A 9,564-nucleotide genomic window follows, 5' to 3' on the forward strand; every position below is an offset into this window, starting at 1 on the left:
GATTGGGATTAATTGTTTTCACTGAAAGAGAAGCATTTAAAAAAATCAAAAAGCAAAAATTCTAATTTTTCTTAATTTATTTTGCAAACTAAAAAAAAGCTAATTGTTTCTTATAGCTCACTGTTATCCTTTTCAAGATATTTGGAACCCTGATTGTAAAAAATGGAAACAAGAACACAGATGAATAAAAAGCTCCAGATTTTCAGTGAAATTTAGGCTTCAGTCCTATTGATTTCTAAATGTCTTAACCAGGGTCAAAAAGCTTTTGTAAGAGAAAGGGGACCTGAATTAAGTTAGTCCCATACTCAGTAGAACATCTTTCATCTTAACTGCTATAGTGGTAAAATCCAATGGTATTTTGAAAAATAAATTCAAAAGTATATTAATATATAGAGATGTTACTACAAAGTTCTCAAATTAGGAACACACATTACTACATTTTTTTTTCTTAGTGTTATATAAAATAACAGCATCTTTGGGGGATGTCATTTTCAGCCACATCTGAAAATATTGTGTACATTTTAAAATGCAGGCATGTGGGAAATCATGGTGATTTAGTGACTGCATAGTACGTTTATTTACGAGGGATTCTAATTAGTGCCTGAAATCTGTGAGCCAAGAAAGAGTCTGACAATTCAGTAGAAGAGTGGGGGGAAAAATCCAACAGCTAAAAATCTTTGGCAGATTCTGGTGGACACAAAATAGTCTAAGCATTTGGATACAGAAGTTTGCATGGTCAGCAATGTGTCAAATAGTTCTATTTTTTAAAATCTTAATTTAGTGTGCAGGAATGATTATAGTTTGGTTTTCTTTTTCCCTTGTACTTAGTTCCTAATTTGTCTGAATCACACACACTTAATGAAAACCAGCTTTATAGTTCAGGCAATGCATCTCTGAGCTCAGTGGGGTTGTTTTCCTTTGTGCTCCAGGCATATCTACAATATCTGGCTTGATTAATCTGTTGCCTTTGTGTAGCTCATTTTAAATGTCAAATGAATTGTTAATGTGGGAAAACATTCTGGGCCAAATTCATCTTCCAGCTACACCTGTGCTGCCTAAGCAAAATCCATGGCACCCTATATCTGTAAAAGAGAGCAGAACTTGTAGCTCATTCAGAACAAAGAAAATACTCAAACTTTGGGTTAAATTTGTCAATGCTTGTGAGAGCTGGATAACTATAATTAAGCCTCTCATCAATATTAAAGGAAGTCCACTAAAATCAAGGTTGTCTAAAATTTACAGGATCGAGATTTTTCCTTTCACAATGGTCTCATGCCTACACAAGCCAGGATTTTTCCTTTTTCTTCTTTGTAAAGACAGTTCATTCATCTTTCCTTTTACATGTATCTGTATTTGCATTTTTCGTTGTCTAAAATGTTTGTATAATTTTCATGCTTTCCACCTCAAATATTGATGAAACTGCATAAAGATATTCTGTCTGTCTCAGCAAAGGTCAGTAGAATATCCATAAAGTTAGGGATTTACTTCAAAGTACTAAATGCTGTTTCAATATCAGTGGAAAGAACCTTCAACTCTTTGCCTTAGACTTGCTCCATCTTTCCATGGCACTTTAGCTTGGCCAAACTAAGTTTGATTAGCCAGTCTAAGTTGTCTTTTTTTTTCCTAGTTTGGGTGGGGTTTTTGTTTTGTTTTGATTTGGCTTTTATTTTGCCATGGACACATGGTAATGGCCGTATAACCACAGCCATTAGGTGCCTGAGCACGTCATAACTTTTGCAATATTTATGTGTTTGTGGTCCTCTGGGAAATATTTACAGATGAAGAAGACAGAAAATCTGTCATACTTCAGGTAGCCTGAAGAAACTAAATAGGTAATGGAAATGATCCAGTAACAGAGGCAGAAACCCCCAGCAAGTTGAGGAGTAACTCCCACAGACCTCCATGCTCCCGTGGCTGTGCAAAATCTAAGTATAGAACTGAGGGGGACCCCAAGAAAAACTGATGGACATCTCCAAAACTGTGATTCATCCCATCTTAACACATGATATGAATCTATGGAACTGCATTTCTCACCCCAGTGAGTCTGGAGAGAGACTGGGTGACAGACTGAATGTCTGACTTAGCTACCTGCAAAACCTCTCATCCTAATTAACTTGCTCTAATCATCATTTATTGATTTGGCAGAAGAGTAATACAAAAGTCCAGGCTCTCAAATCTCAAGAGAATCTTTCTCAACAGTCCTGCAGAGAATAAAGAAAGTTACTGAAAGTTAGCATGTACTATATTCAGAAGGCAGACAAATCAGACTGCAGACTGCTAAGACTATCACCAAAAATCAAAGTTGAACTCAGTGGTGTGAGTCATTTATATACTACAGCTATATCATTTTTTTCTTACTCAACAGGGTTTTTTTAGTGGTTTTTTTTTTGTATATGGATATCTGCTTTTGAGCTCAGCAATATTCTAAGAGGTTATACTGGCAAGTTGCATCTACAGGCATCTCTTTTAGAAGCATCCCAGGAGGATTCCAAATATTGCTTTCTACAAAGCTGTGAGTTCCTAGTCCACTCCCAAGGAAGGCATTCCTGCTGATCTAGCAAGTTGGAATGAAAGTTTTACATGGTAACAAAGCCTATGATACAACCTAGAAAAGCTGATCAGCAGTGGGAGTGCTTGTATATTTGAGAGCTGAAAAAGTGATGCCTTTTCTTCACTTAGAGACAAATGCTCTGGTGAGTACAGAGCTGCTCCAAGATGCAATGATGTAGGCCCTGCTGCCTCATCTGCTTCTTCAGCAAAGAAAACCTAGGTCCAGAACTCATTATACCAGTATAACCTCAAATCAGTCCCAGCTTCAGATCCACACCTGAATACAAGCTGTGTGCAGTGCAAGCCACATTGAAATAACAACAGACATAAAATTCATAGGGAACAATACTGAAAGAGCAATTCTGAAGAACAGCCTCTTCTTAGCCCTTCTGACTAGAGAATATATCTCCCTTTGCCTTGGAGGCTGTCTTGTATCAAAGAGTGTGTTTTAGGCCAGTGACAAGCCCAATGCATCTACTTTGATTAGCTCTCATTGCAGATATTGAGGCAGCATATGGAGAATGACAACTCCAGAATCTTTGCTGCGAACAACACTTTAATGCTGGTCTTAGCACTGTATTGGTGAAGCTCTCCATTCACAACCCACTGCTCATGACATACCACAGTTAACACAGTGGTTCACTGGGTTTTTTTGTGGTTTAGTTTTCTCTTTATTTTTCCTCTCAGAAAATACTGAACAGAATCTTGCCTTGTAAAGCCCGTATGTACTCTTTCTGCACAGACTCCATGATTTTTTGAACAGAAAATCTAGCAGCATATCCTGAATCAAAATTGCCAACTTCCAGTAAGGAAGAATTTAATTATTTTAGTGACCTAAACAGGAAATAGTTGTCTTTCCATCCAAATCCTTGAAGATCTACTTCTGGTTCAAGTTCTTACTTTTGGTGAGTGAGGTGTCTAAGCTGCAAGTCTGCAGAGGCTTTCATGGAGAGGAAAGCTCCACAAGAAGAAGAACAGGAACCTAACTTAGGCTCACAGAATTGCCCTACAGAGTAGCCTGTGCAGAAAAATGACCGTCTTCAGTTATGTGAGTTTGAGAATCCAGAAACTAGTTCAATAACCATGGTCATTGAGATATTTAAAAGCAGCCTGAACAGCAACATCAATAAGAGCTTCCTCTCCACGTGGCCTTCAAGCCTGGTGAGGGGTCACAAGGAGGAGTGAAGATTCATTTGCCTGTTCAGCCCTTGGGCTGCCATCCAAGGCCAACAGCAAGAATGCCAGTGGTGGTGGAGGTTTGTGTGATGTGGTGTATCCTCTCTGTCGCTCCAAAACTGTCTATGCTTTCATTATTCTAGTATTCTTGGAAATTCCAAATTGGTTTGGCTTTTTCTGGTTTTTTCTGTTGTTTTTTTTTAAAGGGGGTAACCAGAAACATTCTATGAACCAACAGCATTCTTCCAGAAATGGATTTTGCTGCCTGGTAGCTACCCACATCTCCTTCAGTGCTTAATGGCAGTTGACTTTTGGGGCTGTGTTTCTCAGTGTGCCCAAAGTTTTGTGGTTTCCTGACCACTGTGGTCCTTAGGGACTGATGAACAGAATCAGCTCAATATAGGATTCAGTGTTGACAGGAACACAATCCCTCCAGCCTGGCACTGCGAGTAATTAAATGCCTAAATCACATAGAATTTAGTGGGATTTAAGCACAGGCTCTTGTCATCTGCGTTTAGCCACATTAGTCATCCCAGCCACTTTCAGTTACCATGGTACAGGTTTGACCACAATCTGAATATCCCAAAAATGTGTCCTGTTTAATGATCCCCAAAGTACAGAAAGGTTCTTACCAGTAGGCAATACAGGAAATACTACAATGATTCATAGGAGACATGCAAATTATTAGCTTATCACCAGACAAGGAGAGATAGTTTGGAGAGTAGGTACAGGATCACCAAAAGCAGACAGGGTGTTGCTAAACCAATTTTTATCTATACCTCCTCCAGCCCAGTTTTTTCTAGGCATCCAGGGTGGATTACTCCTGTATAACTCACTTCTGCAGCAAATGCAGTTACATACAGAATCTTACCTTTTGTTCCTACTTCGATTACACCATTCTGTAATTTATTAGTACGGATTTTCTAAAGATTTTTCTCTTAGAGAATATTAAGCAGTCACTAGCTCAGAAATATAACTGACTGCAGTGAAAAGTTCCACCACCCAATATACTGTCAAGGAAAGGTATTTGTTGTAGTAGTTCTAGAGAATTGTCCTTTGAGAATGGCATTTTAAAGTGTTCACCTAAATTGCAGTTGTGCCATAAATATGACAAGTTTAAACTACAGCAGCTGAGAAATTATATATATGAAAAATTACAGGGATATGATCTTTTTGCACTGGCGCATAAAGATTTAATCTCCTGGGTTAAGTACCCAGAACACAGCAGTTGTGTCAAGATAATAGCTAGAAAGATGCTGAGAGAAATGTTTCTCATGGTTATTTCTCAGAGCTTTGATGTTTTCTTTGAAGGAAATGCCTTTTGTGGAGAACAGGTGCACAGCTGCTGCAGTGGCCCCAGGGTGAGCACTCCTCTGGGGAAATATTGCAGGAAGGCAAACAAGTCAAGTGACCACTGAAGGGTTGGTCTGAGTGCCAGTTCATCTCTGAGCCTCTCAAGTTCTAAAAATTCCCCATACATCTCTGGTTAAAGCAGCACAGATGCCAATCAGGAAAATCATAGCATTCCAGCAGAATTTGGCAGAGATTAGGTCAAGAAGATGATACAAATAATTGCTTGAACCTCTGTAACAGTACCAGAATATCCCGAGCACTTTCTGAGAGATCTAGCTACTCCTGGAATGTATAACCCATAGAAAATCTGTAGATTTTCTATGATAATAAAAGATCAGTGATAATAAATACTGCCTTTTCCCTCCAATGTTTTCTGGAGTAAAAATTATAAACTTTACCTATTATACCTACCCTGTGGAACCATTCCCATTATTTGACTTGGACTGTGGTAAATAAACGTGTAATCATGAACCTGTAGCTTTTGGTGTGATGGTTACCCTTGTTCAACATTTCAGCTAAGCTCCTAAGCATCAGGAGTCTGAAGAGGACCTGAGGTACATTGGGTGCAAACACAACATATATTCTGTGACAAAATAGATCAATGTCATCTTCAGTGTGCAAGTACTGAGCCAGCAGAGAGAGGAGACCATGCCCAGTGTGCAGCAGAGTCTTCTGCTACCCTCTGTGGAAGAATGATGCACACTTCACTGGCACTCTACACCTTTTAATTGTTTCAGAAAAGCTGGAAAGTGTTTAGAAAAAAAGTTTAAAATGTAAAACATTTTGAAGACAATGAAATTTTTTGTCCATGGAGACACTTAGAAGGTTTTAATCTGTTTATCTGATCAGAAGAAGAGAGGGTGAGTTTACAAGTATGAATCCTTTTCCCAGGAAGAAGAGAGTGGGTACTAAGAAGTGCTTTGATCTAGGAGAGAAAGGCATCACGTATTACAAGAAACAACGGCCAAATATTTAACAGTGAGTATTGTTAACCAGGACAACAAACTACTGGCAGCACAGATGGATTGTCTTTCTAGAATGTCTCTTTAAGATGAAGTAGAAGCAGATAGAGTTTTCATATAAGAATAAGTAGGTGATATTTAAAGAACTTTAATATACCAGAGTCCTAGGTAAATAGTGTAATGGTACCTCTTAGTCTTAAACTCTGTTAAATAATTTCCATTAGTGACACATGTATTTATTTCCTTCGCATAAAATAGGTTGATGTTGAAAACACACACCATTTGAGAAAAAAAATCAATCAAATAAACAAAGTCAAATCGCAGCAAAAAGTAAATACACAAGGCAGGTTCACATACACAGAATCTCAAAAAAATACAATGAGTTTGAAGGAACACACAAGAATCTCTTCAACTCTTGGCCCTTCACGGCACCATCTCTAAGAGTTACACCTTGTGCCTGAGAGAATTTTCTAAATGCTTCTTGAACTCTGCCAGCCTTGGTGCTGTGACCACTTCCCTGGGAAACCTTACCCAGTGCCCAGTCAGACTCTGGGTGAAGAGCATTTTTCTAATATCCAACCTAAATCTCCCCTGACACAACTTCCCTCAGGTCCTGTCACTGGTCACCAGAGAGATCATGAGGGGAAGTTGTAACTGCAGTGAGGTCTCCCCTCAGTCTCTTCTTCTCCAGGCTGAACAGACCAAGTGAACTCAGCTGCTCCTCACAGAGTTTCCCCTCAAGGCCCTTCACCATCTTTGTTGCCCTCCTTCAGACACTCTCTAAAAGCTTAATGTCTTACACTGAGGCACCCAAAACTGCCCCCAGGACTCGAGGTGAGGCTGCCCCACTGCAGAGCAGAGCAGGACAATCCCTTCCCTTGCCCATCTGGTGATGCTGTGCCTGATGCCCCCCAGGACAGGGATGGCCCTCCTGGCTGCCAGGGCACTGCTGACTCGTGTTCAACTTTCCACAGACCAGGACCCCCAGGTCCCTTTCCACAGCGCTGCTTTCCAGTGTCTCATTCCCCAGTCTGTCCGTACTTCCAGGGTTGCCACATCCAAGGTGCAGAATCCAGCACTTTCCCTTGTTGAACTTCTTATGGTTGGTGATTGCAAATCTTTTGTACACATTCCAGACTGCAGATTAGAACTGAAAATATCTACTTCTGTTGCAGATTAAGAAAAAGAAAAGTGCAACAATTACTTTTAAGTGTTATTTTATATTTCTCATAAAATGATTTCTCCATTTAAAGCTGTTGTATAAATTCTAGTGAACACAAAATCAGATAAAAGCTGTGAGTCTGAGCCCTCTTCACTTTCTTGGTTCTTCACAGTCTACTGGGATGTGGACACATACCCTACAACTTTCTTTGCACAAAAAGTGTCTTTATTTTCTTATAGTGAAAACCAGCTTTGGTGGAATAAATCTCCATAGGACACTTTGGATGGAATACTGCATGAAACTGGATGTCTGCTATGCATCATCTAGATATCTAATAATTAACTTTTTAGCCATATGCATGATAAAGGCAACTCTTTAAATTGCATGTTGCAAAATGCTAAACATGATCCACGAATGTCCAATTTTCACTAGATGGGAGGAAAAATCAAGCCAAACTATGCCGTGGGATTACTCCGTAATTCTTTAAGTATCTTCTGGAGGAAATAAATTATTGCTCACTTTTTTACATGCAAGATGAACATGTCAGTAAACTGCAGTGATTCAGTCAAAGTCACCAGATACAAAAGTGGCAGAACTGGGAGAAGACTTAGACGCCTTGCATGTCTACTTGGTGATCTATGCTTCAAATAGCTTTACAACATTTTCTTCTCCCATATGTACAGAATCCCTTCACATGTCTTTAAAGCTGTCGTGCTTAAATTGTGTTCAGGTCTGTGAGACTTTCTATAAGATTTCTTCTCTGTATGTATTTGTTCTATGCATGCTGCTGGCAAAGAGAGGAGGAAAGCTGGCCAAAACTCAGGTATTTTACTGTACATTTGGAAGCTGGTTTTGAAGACTTGGGACGAAATTCTGTCCCAACTGAAACTAATAGCAAAACTTCAGTGGGGCAGAATTTCACCCCTGGGAAGTAGGAAAGAGTATCTCCACCCTTATAAGCTTATAAGAATGGAAACTTGCTTTCAACAAGACATTATTTGCTATTACCTATTCCACAGTAGTTCAAAAAAGAGTTTTGTAATCTGTTCAGACAGCTGTTTAAAGGAAATAAGAATAAAAATTGTGGCAAATTCCATTTCACCAACTTATGAATACAGAGACCAATTAATTAATGTACACAGAAAAATAATAACAAAGCGTTATACCTATATTGCAGAGACATTTTTGTTACTGATTTAAAGTGAGGCTGTTTCTGTTAACATTTTTTTTTCCATATTGTACATTTATGTTTATCTGGATTGACTTTGAAAAAATTTACTATAGGGTTAAGGTAACAAGTCAAAAGAAGCAATAGTGCCCTCTCACAGAATCATAAACAGTCAGAATCTGATATCCTAAATGCAAAGAAAGAAGAAGATGTCTTCAAAACTCAGAAGAAAAAAAAAGCGACACAGTTAGGGGGAAAAATAAAACTCCTTTTTATTTCAAACAAATGTTAATTCAAAGCTAAGTGGAAAGAAACACCACAATTGCTTCTAAGACTTATATGTCTGCAGCTCATTTGTATGGAATTTTCCGAAATCTTTCAGTTCTAAGGACCTAAAGTCACACTGTGCCTTGTGACTGGATGCTACAAGGCATTGTTGAAGCTCAAACTTTAGTTTGAGTCATCACAACAAAAAGATGCCAAGATATTTGTCCAGATGTTCCCTATTCTTCCATTTTTAAATAAAGACCAAGGGGATGAGAAAGTTTTTCTTTTTGCAAAGGGTAAAAATCTTTGGGGCTGACCACTAGGACTTTAGAATACCTGAGTTTAGGCAATCACTGAAATGTGCTGCTGAAAGAAAATGGACTCAAATTAAGGCCCACCAATGCCATGTAACAAAATTGATCACTCAGGTCCAAGCAATTGTCAGCATTTTTTATAGGAGGAGTTTTACATAATTATTAGTTAACTCTGCAAGTTCATAGTGAAAAGCTAAAGACTTTTCCTAATCCAGGCTATTAAACAGCATTATTTCTTTTCATTTCCTTTTTTTTGTTGCTTCCTCTCTCTCTCTCTCTCATTCATTTTATTTTATTTGCTCTCTGGTCAGGTCTCAAGACACTTACCTCCCAGCTTCAGACAAAGCATTTTCTCAGGTGTTGCTATCCTAGTAACCTCAGCTAGTAATTGATTCACATACATCACTTTCCAAGATGGCAATGCTGAGGTTGCTGTGAGGAGACACAAACAAGAAGGGCTATAAATTACAGCAGCGCATTTAGTGGGCACAGAGGAGCACAGCGAAGTAGCAGGTCAGCTGCCTCTTTGCTTATATTCTCATGTACTTGGAAAAGAAAGATACAAACACTCGTCATGCTGAGTATGACTCAAGCATATTAAAAATCATGCTT

This window comes from Corvus cornix, chromosome 2 (assembly GCF_000738735.6).
Source record: "Corvus cornix cornix isolate S_Up_H32 chromosome 2, ASM73873v5, whole genome shotgun sequence".
Classification (NCBI taxonomy): Eukaryota; Metazoa; Chordata; class Aves; order Passeriformes; family Corvidae; genus Corvus; species Corvus cornix.